Here is a 14,336-nt window from a genome sequence, read left to right as displayed (position 1 = left end):
ATTTTACATATGAGGAAACAAACTGAGAAAGATTAAGAAACTTGCCCAAGGTCACACAAGTAAGTGGGAGAGCCAGAGCTTTGTCCAGACCTACTGATTCTAAATCCAATCCTCCTTCCACTAATCTATTCATTTCCAGGCTTCTATCCCAAAAAAAGAATACTACCTGGAAAATAAAAGAACAGAGTACGGAAAAAATGGCTAAAGACTAACTTCAATCTGCTAGTAAAGATCTGCTTTCTATAGCCAACAAGGAAATAATAAAAACTATTGGAGCCACCAAAGGACAAGGGCCCTCCCAAGCTGCTGTAAGCAAGATTCATCTGAAATTCCTCCCACCTCTATCTTCTCTATTAGTCTCCAAAAGGTAGATGGGCTTGGGGACCAAGAATAGGCTAGAGAAAGCATTTTTACATCTATATAATCCTAAAGAGGCAGAGGCCAACTTTTAAGACCAGTTCTTCTCACCTGCTGCTGATTCACCCAGCCCCCTCCTCTCCCAGGAAGCCTGTTCAGTGACTTCTGCCTCTCCAAGAAAGGCCTTCATTCATTCCTCCAGATCTGGATCCTAATTCCAGAAGAAGCTATGCCACATTAAAAATGGAGAACTAGCCATCCCCTCTCCCACCACTGGCTTAAAGAAAACTGCCCACCTCTCCCACTACTGGCTTAAAGAAAAAAAATCTAAGGGGAAAAGGGTGAGAAAAACATCTAGATTTCTTAGAAGACATCTACGTCCACTGCTCTGCTGTTCTATCTATAGAGATGTAGAAAGGATAGTAGAGGCCAGGACCCCCAGGCTACTGCTTGCCCAATGGCATCAGAAAAACCAACTCCGTCTTTACACGGAGAAGGCTTCTGCAATCACTCAATCCAATGGTTTCCAAGCTTTTTTTTTAAAGCCTCTCAAACTCTTTTTTCCAGTCAAATCTTACAGAAACAACAATATGTAAACAGGTAAATGCATAGCTGCTCTGGCTGAAAAGGAGGTGGGGAAGTTCCCCTTCCTCAGAGTCTTCCCACTTCCCAGTCTCACCACAATAGCCTGTGAAGTTGCACTTCCAAACCCTGAGACTCTAGTTTACACCTCCTTGTGTTACTTAAGGAAACTGGGGTCAAGGGGGAGAACGTGACTTTGTCAAAATCACAGTTAGTGCCTAAGCTGGAACCCAAATTCAGATGTACTGACTTAAATGGCAGTCAATTTCCCATCTCATCACACTATTCCTTGTAGATGATCACATGAAAAGTGAATGTGAAAGGGGTTTTTAAAGCACTAAGTGCTGGAGGCTTGTAAAGTTCCCTCAGGTAATTTTCTCAACAGGTAAAGATTTCCAAGGTTAATTTCACCAGGTAGCACTCAATGGCAAAGAAACCCTCTCATGCTCCCAACCGATCAATAAAGTGTCTATTTGTAAAAACAGGCATGATTATGTTACCAACTTAGAAAGAGCAATAGTAAATACATGAGACTCAAGAGGTTTCTGCAAGATTCCCTGTTCCCTGTGTCCTAAGAAACCATCCCTTAAAGACATGGGGATTTTCCTGATATCCACCATACCTGGAACATGGAGTAGAATCTAAACTTGCATATTAAAGTTAGCTCCTTAACTATGTATTATACAGCCTGGGCCTCAGTTTCTCTACAACTATGGTAGCCAGCCTCCAAGACAGTACCCAATGATCCCTGCCTCCTGGTATTCACACCTTTGTGTATCCTTTCCCACCTAGTAGAAGGGTTGGTCTGTGTGATCAAAAGAATACAGTTGAAGTGATGATATATCATTTCTGAAATTAGATTACAAAAGGCACTGCAGCTTCTGTTTTGGTTGCTCTTTTCTCTCTCAGATCATTCATTGTGGGGAAGCTAGCTGCCATGTTGTGAGCAAGGAACTGATGCTACCAGCCTGTCAACAGCCAGCTAAAAACTGAAGCTAGCCAATAACCAGATGAGTGAGTGTGGAAGGGAATCCACCAGGCCCAGGTGAACCTCTAGAAAACTGCAGCTCTAGGCAACAGCTTGACTGTAATCTCAGTTGAGACATAACAGCCAGAACCACCCAGCTTGGCCACTCTAAAATTCCTCACCCTCAGAAACTGTAAGATAATGTTTATTTTTTTCTTAAGCTGATAAATTTTACAGGCAATTTATTGAAGCAACAGTACATAACTAATACAACTACAAAACTAAGGCTTCTGGGTTTACATCCGAAAGCCCATTATGAAACCAAAAGTCCATCTGAAACAAAACCCAAGGCATCTAGGGTTGGAATTTCCCCTTAAACAATAATTGTCTCTATTGCTTACTCATAAGGTGACTGGTTGAAAGTCACTTCATCTCTCTTAGTTGTGGTTTCCTCGTTAAATATATTGGGATATTTTCTTTGCACATGATGGTGAGGATTAAATGAGAATAGCTTGTAAAATTATCTTTAAAACAGTATAAAACTATACTGATTAAAATTGTTATAATAAAGACTTTGGAAGGTATCCCATCAAGCCCACTCCCAAAAGCCACCAAAAGGAGATGACCCTGTTCAGTGAAGTCAAATGGAACAGCTTCTTTTTTACCATTTATTCAACTGTATTAAAAGTATTACCCTCAGGGCACCTGAATAGCTCAGTCGGTTAAGCATCCAACTCTTGATATCAACTCAGATCCTGATCTCATGGTCTTGAGATTGAGCCCCCTCGTCAGGCTCCACGCTGGGCATGAAGCCTCTTAAGACTCTCTCTCTCCCTTTCCCCCAGGGGTGTGCATGTGTGCTTTCTCATAAATGAATGAATGAATGAATGAATGAATTCTCTGCTATCACTACTTCTCATAATAACAAAAGCAACAATTATCAGTGTTTGGTATTATATACCAAGCACAGTGCTAAGTGCTTTCACATTATTTTCTCATTTAATACTCCGTTTAACATACAAAGAAACTGAAACTTAGAGAGGTTAAAGTGATTTGGTTAGTAATGGAGTCAGAATTGAACCTCACATCCATGCAACTCCAAAGACCATGTCCTTTCCACTAAACCAACATGCTGCTCACCATACCCAGTAGCCTGAAAGTATCTAATACAGAAGGCATTCAGATACAACTTAAAAGAACTGAAAACATGAAAGAGAAAGGAAGAAAAATCACCTTTCAAATTAATGGGGAAATAAAAAGATTCAGGAGATGTAGATTTTGGTCTTGTCTAGGGCACCAAGCAGTTATAACATCTTGGGCAAGTTATCTACCAGTGAAAAAATTTTTAAACCCTCATATTACATAGTACTTTTAATCTACAAAGCATTCTGAAGTATCTGCAAATATTTGATTGTCATAGCAAACCTCAAAGGTAGTTTGTCTCCATTCTACAAATGAGAAAACTGAGATCCAAAAAGAATTCCAGTAACTTGCCCGTAGTTTTTAAACAGCTGGTACATGTCAGAGATAATATACCTAGATTTATTCTCAGAGGTACCTAAGATTCAATAGCTTTAGGGAATGTTCAAAGGTCACAGCAAGGACAAGAATCTGGTTTCTTTCTTACTCCCCCCTAAGCCAGTGTTACAACCAAGTATACAAACCAGGACAGCTTTTTTTTTTTTTTTCAACGTTTATTTATTTTTGGGACAGAGAGAGACAGAGCTTGAACGGGAGAGGGGCAGAGAGAGAGGGAGACACAGAATCGGAAACAGGCTCCAGGCTCCGAGCCATCAGGCCAGAGCCTGACGCGGGGCTCGAACTCCCGGACCGCGAGATCGTGACCTGGCTGAAGTCGGAAGCTTAACCGACTGCGTCACCCAGGCGCCCCCAGGACAGCTTTTTTAAAACACTGATGCCTGGGCCCCATACCTACCTTTACCGCCCCCCCCCCCCAAATTTAATTTATTTGGTCCTGAGTGGGATCTAAGTGTCAATACATTTTTAAGCTTTCTTGGAGTGGCCAAACTTGAGAACTACTATCCTAACCCCAGGAGTCACAGATTAAGAAATGTCATGATCCACTCTCATTTTCTAATGTCAAATTCCTTGAAATCATCCATTTTTGGTATAAATTCATCACATTTACAAAGAAAATGTCTTCTATTACTAAAAATGACTATGTAAGTTAAATAATTTAATTTTTGTTACCTAAGAATAAATTTTTATTCAACATGCAATCAATATCTTAATGGTCAAGATTGGATATGTGGCATGAGCAATAAAAGTGCTTATAGAAAAAGAAAGAAGTTGCCCACAAAAGTACACTATGAACAAAAACAACTAAGAAGAAAATTGAAGTAATCTTTTTTTCTCTAAATATCCCTGCTTGGGGATCTCAGAACTCCTTGGTTCTACCAAGATGAATTTACCTGGAGTGTCCTCTTATGAGGATTTAGATACTGTACAGATTTGTCTCACAGTATCTCCACTTCTCTCTGCTAATTCCACTCCTAGCTGACTGAGTTCTTTCCCCTAATCCTCAAGCCTATGGTTATGGGTTTGAACTGTGTCTCCCAAAATAAGATATGTCAAAGTCCTAAGCCCTAGTACTTCAGAATGTGATTTTATTTTAAAATAGAGTCTTTACAGAGGTAATCAAGTTAAAATGAGGTTATTAAGGGGGGGCCCTAATGCAATATGACTTGAGTCCTTACAAGGAGAAATTTGGACACAAATTTCCAAATTCCAGCTAGGCTATTTTGGTCTATGCTTACTAAGAAGTTCACACACACATACACAAGGAGAGAGAGAGTCTATGAAAAGACAGGGAGATGTCCATCTACAAGCCAAGGAATGCCTGAGGCTACCAGAAGCTAGGCGAAGGGCCTGGAACAGATCCTTCCTTCACCTTCAAAGGCAGTATGGCCCTGGCTGACACCTTAATTTTGGACTTGTGGCCTCCAGAACTGTGTGACTATAATTTTCTTTTGTTCTAAGCCAACCAGTTTGTGGTATTTTGTTACAGGAGGTCAAGGAAACTAATGATTCACCTTTCTCTAAACACTTCAAGTTTCTACCCAGCTTATTTGGTGGAACTGTTTAATTTTTTAGCATAGAAATCCTACAGTCCTAATAAAATCAAAGCCTCTCAAGGGCAGAAACACCATTTTATACATTTTTTTTTTATCTACAACTCTTAAGGAGAGGCTGGTCTCAGAAAAAGTATTGAGGAAACATTTGCTCACTTGGATCACTTTCTGGAAAATGTTCTGCAGCCACTACTATTGTTTTAGAATTGAACAACCAGCTTCCTTACACCCTCACAAAATTTACCCAACCAAAGCCCCAAATCCTATAACAGGTCCTTTCTAGCACCTTCTTACAGAGATACCCCATGGTTCACCATAGGATATGTTCCCCCTTACCACAAGGAGTGATTAATTTGTTCAACTACAAGTGTGTTTCTTGTGATATTTGGCTTAATTGTGCTAAGTGAAAGTGGCAACTTTTAGGGTAATGTGGCGAAGAGAAAACAGTCATGGTCATCAAATATCTAAGTAATGCTTGTTTTCTTATTTCAAATTCTCTTGTGTCTAAAATCAAACAAAAGTACACATGTACCCATCTTCTTTAACATTTAATCCTAGAGGAAAACAACAGAAACTAATATGAATTTGCCATCATTATGAGAAAAAACACATTGAGTCATAGATAATGAAAGGAAACCTCTGTGTGTGTGCATGTGTGTGTAAATAAAAACACTTTAAATTTGTAAAAAAAAAAAAAAAAAAAAAAAGAATTGAACAACCAGAAAATCACTTTTCCTACTTCCATAATTCTGTTACACTGGAATTAGCTATTTTTATTTTATTTTATTTTATTTTATTTATTTATTTTGCTAATTAACATTTTTAGTTGCATTTATTAACATTTTTTTAATATAATTTATTGTCAAGTTGTATACTAACATACAGTATATACAGTGTGGTCTTGGTTTTGGGGGTAGATTCCCATGACTCATTGCTTACATACAACACCCAGTGGTCACCCCAACAAGTATCCTCCTCGATTCCCATCACCCATTTTCCCTCTCCCCAGCCCCCCCCCACCCAACCATTGGTTTGTTCTCTGTATTTAAGAGTCTTTTATGGTTTGCCTCCCTCCCTCGCTGTTTGTAATTATTTTTCTCCTCTTCTCTTCCCCCATGGTCTTCTGTCAAGTTTCTCAAGTTCCACATATGAGTGAAAACATGGTATCTGTCTTTCTCTGACTTATTTCACTTAGCATAATACCTTCCAGTTCCATTCATGTTGCTGCAAATGGCAGGATTTCACTCTTTCTGACTGCCAAGTAATATTCCATTGTATATATATACCACATCTTCTTTATCCATTCATCAGCTGATGGACATTTAGGCTCTTTCCATAATTTGGCTATTGTTGAAAGTGCTGCTATAAACATTGGGGTACATGTGCCCCTATGAATCAGCACTCCTGTATCCTTTGGATAAATTCCTAGTAATGCTATTGCTGCGTCACAGGGTAGTTCTATTTTTAATTTTTTGAGGAACCTCTACACTGTTTTCCAGAGGCTGCACCAGTTTGCATTCCCACCAGCAGTGCAAGAGGGTTCCCATTTCTCCACATTCTCGCCAGCATCTGTTGTTTCATGAGTTGTTCCTTTTAGCCACTCTGACTGATGTGAGGTGGTATCTCAGTGTGGTTTTGATTTGTATTTCCCTGATGATGAGTGATGTTGAGCATTTTTTTCATGTGTCTGTTGGCCATCTGGATGTCTTCTTTGGAAAAGTGTCTATTCATGTCTTCTCCAACACTCTTCTTCATGAGTTTTTTGTATATAAAATACCACTTACTCTCTGATACCCATAAGTGAAAAATTCACAAAATCATAGAATCTTATACTGTTTGAGACTCAGAGAGGGCTAACAGACCATCTAGTGCAACTCTAAAGTGATACCTTCCTCAGGGCACACAATACCATTTCTCTCTTTTATTTTTAAAAAAAGTTTTAAAGATTTTATTTTTAAGTAACCTCTCCACCCAACATGGGGCTAGAACCCACAACCCCATGATCAAGAGCTGCATGCTCCACTGACTGAGCCAGCCACATACCCCTCTCTCTTTTATGATAAATGCCACATCCTCCCTTGTCCATTGTATTAGTTACTGGCTTATAGGGCTCCTTCTCACCTTACCACCTCCCACTAGGCTATAAGCACATCAAGGGTTGAGATTTTCTCATTCATCCCCAGTGCTTATCATGATTAATGGTACATGGTCAACCAACAATTCCTAAAGTATTGTTTTCTCTTTCTTTGCCACAAGTCTATGAGCTTCTCCAAGAGAGGAACTGGATCTTACTCACTTTTATATACCTAGGGTCTAGCACAGCATGTAGCATAAAATAAATACAATAATATTTGTTGTTCATGTAATAAAAATGTTTTACTCACTATTTCTGTGCTAGACTATTCTAGCCTATGAACTTACTAAGAAGTTTAGATACCCAATAACCAAAAAACAAAAAGTAGCAAGTCAAAATAGAGCCAACTTCTACTCCAAAAGGAAAAATTATTGCTGAGATACTTAAAGAGAATTAAATGTTTAGGTATCTTAAATAGGTTAGGTCCTAAAGACCCACAGCTGCCTGGGATGACACAAAGTAGAGATTCCAAACAATTATCTTGAAAAATTCACTCGGGCAGCTCTCGAAACGAAAGACATAATTTTCTGCTTACCTAACATACATCCATTAACAGTACCTGAATCTTAGGGTGCCTGGGTGGCCCAGTTGGTTGAGCACCTGAGCTCTTGATTTTGGCTCAGGTCATGATCCCAGGGCCCTGGGATTGAGTCCCGTGTGGGACTCCATGCTGAGCGTGAAGCCTTCTTAAGATTCTCTCTCTCTCCCTCTGCCCCTCTCCCCTGCTCGCTTGCTCTCTCTCTCTCTCTCTCTCTCAAAAATAAGTAAGTTAATTAATTAATTAATTTTTTAAAAACACAACAACAACAGTACCTAAACCTCAACCAGACTAAGAACAACAGCCTGGCCAAGTGTCTTGTTCCAGATCTCCACTGGTATAAAGAGAAGTCCAAGCCAGCATCAGAAAAACACTAAATCAGACTTCGAAAGAACTTCTCAGTTCCTAATAGGCTCCAACGACTTCCCAAAGAAGGAGTCCTCTAGGTTCTGCTGAAGCCCAGAGAAATGGTAGACCTCAACACATTTTCAAACTGGTAAAGCTCAGTGGAAGCTCAATGGAAGCTCATTCTTCCACACATAAATGTCACCTCCTTTCTGGAGTCTTCAGTGCCTCTTCTCCTCCCTTTCCACTCCTTGCTTAGATAATACTTTGTACATCCCTCTATTATACATTCATCATTGAATGTTATAATAATTTTAGTGTCTTTCTCTCCTGCTAGAGCAGACACACAATAATCACAACTACAAAAAAACAAAATTGCTGCTCCTTTCCATGCTAAGACCTCAGGTACCCTGGCTTGTCTTAATTCTGGGAGAAAAAGCAAAAAAAAGTGAAATGTTTTAAAATACCTGCCTGTTTACCATGTATTGCCTAAGAGCCATGGGTTTGTATACTGCAATTCCTCTTTTTTTTTAATATTTTAAATTTTTAAGATATTTATTTTTGAGAGAGAGAGCGTGTGAGCGTAAGTGGGGGAGGGGCAGAGAGAGTGGGAGACACAGAATCCAAAGCAGGCTCCAGGTTCTGAGCTGTCAGCACAGAGCCTGACATGGGGCTCAAACTCACAAACCATAAGATCATGACCTGAGCCACAGTCGGAGGCTTAACTGACTGAGCCACCCAGGCACCCCTTTAAATATTTTAAATAGCAGCATTTATTCATCACCTTATATATTCTGGATATCGTGCTAGATACATCAATATGAATTAGCACAATACTCCTAATAACACAGTGCATTAGACAGACACTCCCAAAGTGGTTCCCAAAGGATTTTCATAGATATCTTGCATCTCCACCACACACACACACACCAAATTAATTAGTTTTCAAACAAATTTAATGAAATACTAAACTAAAAAGTCAAAGGGGTTTTTTATACTGCAGATGTTCTTGTGGTCTTTAACACTATAGGGTAGAAATTCCAAGATGGAGAACATTTCATTGTCATTGCTACTATGTTGGGTTTTTCTCCTTTTTGTTTATTATATATATGTATACACACACACACACACACACACACACACACACATATTTATATTTACACACATTTAATTTAAATCCAAGTTAGTTAACATATAGTGTAATAATGATTTCAGGAACAGAATTTAGTGATTCATCACTTACATATAACACCTAGTGCTCATCCCAACAGGTGCCCTCCTTAATGCCCAATACCCATTTAGCCTATCCTCCACCCCAACACCCCTCCAGTGACCCTCAGTTTGTATTTAAGAGTCTCTTACGGTTTGTCTCCCTCTCTGTTTTTATCTTATTTTTGCTTCCCTTCCTTTCTTTTAATTTATTTTTGAGAGAGTGTGAGTGGGGGAGGGCAGAGAGAGAGCAACAGAGGATCTGAGGCAGGCTCTGCACTGACAGCAGCAAGCCCCGTGTGGGGCTTGAACCCACAAACCACGAGATCATGACCTGAGCCAAAGTCAGACACTCAGGCGATCCACCCAGGTGCCCCACTTCCTTTCCTTTTTTAAAGTATTGTGCTCTAGTCAGAATGGTAGGCAGATACACACACAGAGACTTCAGAGCACTCAATTCTATTTGTCTAAATCCTAGGCCTTCATCATCCTGAACAAGGGGCTAGACATTAGCATTAAAGGGTCAGTGCTCTTCAGGAATCAGGAAAATCTCAGACTCCTTAGAATAGTAAGGAACTTAGAGGTCATCAAGGAAAAGTTCCTAATTTATAGAGGGAAACTGAGGCCCAAAAAGGAGAAAGGATTTGGTCAAGATTCCATAGTTTGCTAAAAGCAAACTCATGTTTTGATGATTATTTCAGTGCAGTTTCTGATGTATCTTTTCTCTTTAAAAAAAAAATCCAATCTCAAAAGTGAGGATTAGCGGGGGCACCTGGGTGGCTTAGTCAGTTAAGTATCCAACTCTCGACTTCAGTTCAGGTCATGATCTCATGGTTCATGAGACTGAGCCCTGCGTCAGGCTCTGCACTGACAATGTGGAGCCTGCTTGGGATTCTCTCTCTCTCTCTCTCTCTCTCTCTCTCTCTCTCTCTCTCTCTCTCTGCCTCATCCCTGCTGGAGCTTTCTATCTTTCTCTGAAAGTAAATAAACTTTTTAAAAAACAAGGATTAGGGAGGTAATTTGTCCAAAGTCATATACCTAGTACATGATCAAGTCAAAATCTAAACCTAGGACATCTCCTAGGAAGGTCTAGCCTCTAACTCTCACTTACTTTCATGTCAAAGTTTTGTGACTCCAGATATAAATGCAACTTCATTTTCTTGACCTTTAAATTCTTTGAAGTTTGCTTGTAGTCCAATTTGGCAGAATAAAAACACATTTACCTATGTTCCTACCCAAAATCACACTAAAATAATATAAAGATTTTTTTTTAATTTTTTTTAATGTTTATTTTTGAGACAGAGAGAGACAGAGCATGAACGTGGAAGGGTCAGAGAGAGAGGGAGACACAGAATCCGAAGCAGGCTCCAGGCTCTGAGCTGTCAGCACAGAGCCCGACGCGGGGCTCGAACTCACGGACCGTGAGATCATGACCTGAGCTGAAATCGGACGCTCAACCGACCGAGCCACCCAGGCACCCCAATATAAAGATATTTTAAAAGGTATAAACAAACCTCAACAAGGAAGAGAATGGGTAAGAGACATCAGAAGATGTCAGATTTCAACAAATTTTTAGACTATACAGAGTGAATGGAGGATTTGTGACCTTTTTTTAAAAAGAAAGGTAAAAGAAGCTACAGTGTAGCATGGTCCCTGGGCAACAGAGGTGTGTGGTCCTTAGACAGAAGGATCACATCCCCTGGAAAAACCACTAAACACCTACAAGAATAGGCTTAGGAAGTAGTAATCATTTGACTCAAATCACATAAGGCTACCAAAAGCTTGAACCCTCGTCTTATTTTTGCTACCTTTCTGTAACACATTTGCTATTAATCAACTTAAGAAAATATAGAATGACTCAACAGCCCACATCACAAAACAAGGAGACAGGAGTGTTTCCCAAGGTCTACAATTTGGCCTCCTTTACTAACTCCATAAAAGTCCTTCGTGTTTAGGTTCTCCCTGGTAAGAGCTTAGGCTATTCAAACATTTGGAGTAAGAACCCCATATTCCAATTCATATTTCAATTGTCTGATTCTACAACTCTGAAACAGTAGGTTATCAGCACCTGACAAAATTATGACAAAGCTTGGAAGTGAAAGATTTCAGAAGCACTACCACTGTTTCAGGTCAAAGCTGAGCTCATCCACATTACCCACGATAGTGACAGAGAAGAAGCTTTTCATCCCTTTTTAGAACAGAACATGCCCTAAGGTAGGTGTTGTTACATCTGCTAACCAGCTAAAACAGATTCATTTGTAAGTGCCAAATTTTAGGACTGCCTACAGTACCGATTAAAGCATTAACAACTCCAGGATCATTTCTTAATACACAGCAATTATGTGAGTGCTACCGCTGTTTGCACCCTACTCCCATTTGAACTCTTATCTATCACCGCATTAAGCACATCTACTTACTCAATTTGTGTTTTTCTAATGTACACAGAAAGAATACTGAATTAGAAGTCAGAAGAATAGTTCTAAATACAGCTCAAGCTTTGAAGTCAGCAAGCAGGTTTGAATCCCAGTCTTCTGTGAGATAATAAATAAATCACTCATCTCTGGGTCTCAATTACTTCATCTGTACAGTGGGTGTAATACCTACATGAGAGACCCAATGTAAGGATTAATTGACAGTATATGGCAACTTGCACAGCAGTAAGGCACTCAGTAATGTTAGTTGCTTCTTTTGTTGACCACCTGGCATATGACAGGTACTTCCAACACTGGAATAACTGAGGAAGTGTTTAGGGAGAGGGCAGATACATGAACACGCATAATTACAATACAATAAAGTACAATACAATAAATGCTGTCATAGCTTTTAGAAGAAAGTATCACATAAACACTGAAAAAAAGGATATTCTGTCTGGAACAGGAGGACAGTGTCAGAGAAGGTATCAGAGACAGAGATATTTTAACTGGGCTTTGAAGGTTGTTGAGCAGAAGTACAACAAAGCAATGAAAAACAGGTTAAACAAAAGAAACTATGAGAAACAAGTTAGGGAGACATGAAAGAGGTATATGTGGCTTATTTAAGCAACAGCGAGAGAAAACCTGAGAGAAGTGAATGAGTTACACAAGACCAGAAAATTAGCATAAAGAGCCTACCCATACGAATTTTTTGTGGAGAGGAAAGTGATATGAGAGAGAAGGAGAAGAAGTATCATGTGAGAAACTCATGAAGAAAATATTTAGTAGAAAAGAAAAGAAATAAAATCACCACTGTGATTATAAAGGACTGTGATATGGAGAAGAACTTGAATTTACTTTGTATGACCCAAGGGTCAGACTTAGGAAGGTAGAGGGAAATGAAGAGTGGCATAAAAATGGTCCAGCAATGGGGTGCCTGGCTGGCTCAGTCAAAGGAGCATGCAACTCTCGATCTCAGAGTCATGAGTTTGAGCCCCACATTGGGTGTAGAGATTACTTAAATAAATCATTTTTTTAACAACCCAGGGATATTAATCACATACAGAGTGGGGTATTTGGAATTTAAAAGGAAATGTCCCTTCTTTAAGTGGTGACATTAGCCCAGAGAGCTCAAGGAAGAAACTCTTTATCTACTGGCTAAGGAGCCCAGGTTTTCTCTTCCTCTTTAGGGACAGGACTTGACTTGATGGGCTTTTGACGGAACCACGTTTGAGGAAGGTGCTTCTGCCACTTCCTGAGATACTTACACAATTCAATTCAACCTCCAAAGGGAACATTAACCCACACAAAAACAGCCTAAAAAAGAAAACTAAACTAAAGAAGGCAACTGACTTTAGAGGAAACTAGGCTTAAAGACAGAAGGGCTATAGGGCTGCAGAACATCACAGACATCAAGTATGTGCTACTCTGTAATGGAGGAAGTAAGCAACAGAACAACTGCAATACCCTTACCTAAATGTCGGAGTTGTCAGGAGTCACAGGGGCATCCAAGCCAACACACTATACGGAGAAACTGAAGCCCAGAGAAGGGAAAGAAGGAAGAGCCAGGCCTAAAAACAACTTACACACTTTACACTGCAGGTATGCTCGTTTACTGGTATTATCTCAATTTTCCTCAAGTAGGAGGAAGTAGGTATTATTCTCCCAATAAGATTCTAAGTTCTTTAAAGCATTCTAATGTTTGTGTTAGTTACGCTTGTGGATTTCTGGAGTAAATGATACTTTCTTTCCTTTTTGACCCCATGGGTTATTAAAAAAATTCACTTTGAGGACTGAGGTTCCCCCACACAAATAACATAGACTACAAAAACAGTTTCTCAACACCTCACCCCAATTGCCCTACTCTCTAAGTCTAGATCTTCCAATGTATCCTATGTTCAATAAAAATTAGTCTATGTCAAGAATTACACATGGCCAACAGACACAAGAAAAGATGCTCAATGTCACTCATTATCAGGGAAACGCAAATCAAAACTACAGTGAGGTATCACCTCATACCTGTCAGAATGGCTAAAATCAACAACACAAGAAACAACAGGTATTGGCAAGGATGCAGAGAAAAGGGAACTCTCTTGCACCATTGGTGGGAATGTAAACTGGTGTAGCCACTCTGGAAAACAGTATGGAGGCTGCTCAAAAATTTAAAAATAGAGGCTCCTAGGTGGCTTAGTCGGTTAAGCGTCCAACTTCAGCTCAGATCATGATCTCACTGTTCGTAAGTTCGAGCCCCACATCAGGTTCTGTGCTGACAGCTCAGAATCTGGAGCCTGCATCAGATTCTGTGTCTCCCTCTCTGCCCCTCCCCCACTCACACACTGTGTGTCTCTCTCTCCCTTTCAAATATAAACATTAAAAAAAGTTTTTTTTTTAAGTTAAAAATAGAATTATCCTACAATCTAGCAATTGCACTACTGGTATTTACTCAAAGAATCCAAAATACTAATTCAAAGGGACAGATGCACCCCAATGTTTATAGCAGCATTATCTACAATAGCCCAACTATGGAAACAGCCCAAGTATCCATCGATTGATGAATGGATAAAGAAGTTGTGAGATACATACACACACACACACACACACACACACACACACACACACACAGTGGATATTACTCAGCCATCAAAAAGAATGAAATCTTGTCATTTGCAATGACATGGATGGAGCTAGAGGATATTCTGCT

The 14,336-nt window shown here is 39.7% G+C and overlaps 1 protein-coding gene across 3 annotated transcripts in view; it reads right to left on the bottom strand.

Annotated features, from left to right (window-relative positions):
- The window catches only part of PAK1 (p21 (RAC1) activated kinase 1), a 150,653-nt gene that overhangs the window by 114,352 nt on the left and 21,965 nt on the right, over positions 1-14,336 (bottom strand). The window contains exon 1 of one of the 3 annotated variants that reach the window (XM_047878326.1): positions 13,109-13,270. The exons of the other annotated variants lie outside the window; for them this stretch is intronic. The gene's annotated coding sequence lies outside the window, so the exon portion shown is untranslated. Of the gene's footprint in view, positions 1-13,108; positions 13,271-14,336 lie in introns of those variants that run through there. 3 annotated transcript variants of the gene reach the window in all.

This window comes from Prionailurus viverrinus, chromosome D1, assembly GCF_022837055.1.
Source record: "Prionailurus viverrinus isolate Anna chromosome D1, UM_Priviv_1.0, whole genome shotgun sequence".
NCBI classification, from domain to species: domain Eukaryota; kingdom Metazoa; phylum Chordata; class Mammalia; order Carnivora; family Felidae; genus Prionailurus; species Prionailurus viverrinus.
This window is presented reverse-complemented; position numbering and strand designations above follow the sequence as displayed.